The sequence below is a fragment of the Diospyros lotus genome, chromosome 1 (assembly GCF_014633365.1).
Source record: "Diospyros lotus cultivar Yz01 chromosome 1, ASM1463336v1, whole genome shotgun sequence".
NCBI lineage: Eukaryota > Viridiplantae > Streptophyta > Magnoliopsida > Ericales > Ebenaceae > Diospyros > Diospyros lotus.
In genome coordinates, this window is record NC_068338.1 from 47,134,995 (window position 1) to 47,135,811 (window position 817).

Below are 817 nucleotides of genomic sequence, written 5' to 3' on the forward strand. Positions count from 1 at the left end.
ACTGTGAATCATTCTAAGATTTTTATCAAACTGTTTATTAAATTTTTTAGAATGTATTGGAGAACATATGTATTATTTTTTCTTATATGTAAGAATCAAGATAAATTTATTCAAATGAGAAAAAGATAAATTCATTTGAAAAAGCTCATATGAGAAATCACGTAACTTTTTTTAATGATCATCGGATAAATTTAACAAATATAATAAAAAGTATTTTTATCTAAAATATTTTTTATATCATATTTTTTTTATTTATACCTTCATTAACAAACTATACCCAAAAAGAAGGAGAAGTGATTCATAAGCTTAGATCCATTTTCTTATATTACCTTGCTTTTAAGAAAAGTTGAAACCCTGGGTTACTGATTACTGATTCAAAAGCTCTGTTTAGTGCATGATTACTGGAAATTAACGACCTTAATTATGAACCTTAACAGTGATATGTATCTCCGTACATCTCTCGTCTTGATGGTTTACCCACTATATAATATATTTATTTTTAGATTCATTTTCTAATTATGTACCTCTTTAACTTTGGTTTTATGTTTTAAGTTTTACGGGTTAATTTAAATAAGAAAATACATTTAGTAAGTGTACACATGTAACTAAACAAATAATATCAAGTTCAGATTAAAAATAGTTATAAGGCTGACATAAGAATATTTGTGTCTCTAATCAAGAGTTATTTTGGTAACTCTTTAATAATATAAATAAATATTAAAATTTATTTTGCTTATTTTTTGAGATATAAAATCACTAATTAAATTTTTATATTCAAGTTTAAAAAATAAATCTTTTTCAATTGACAATACAAACA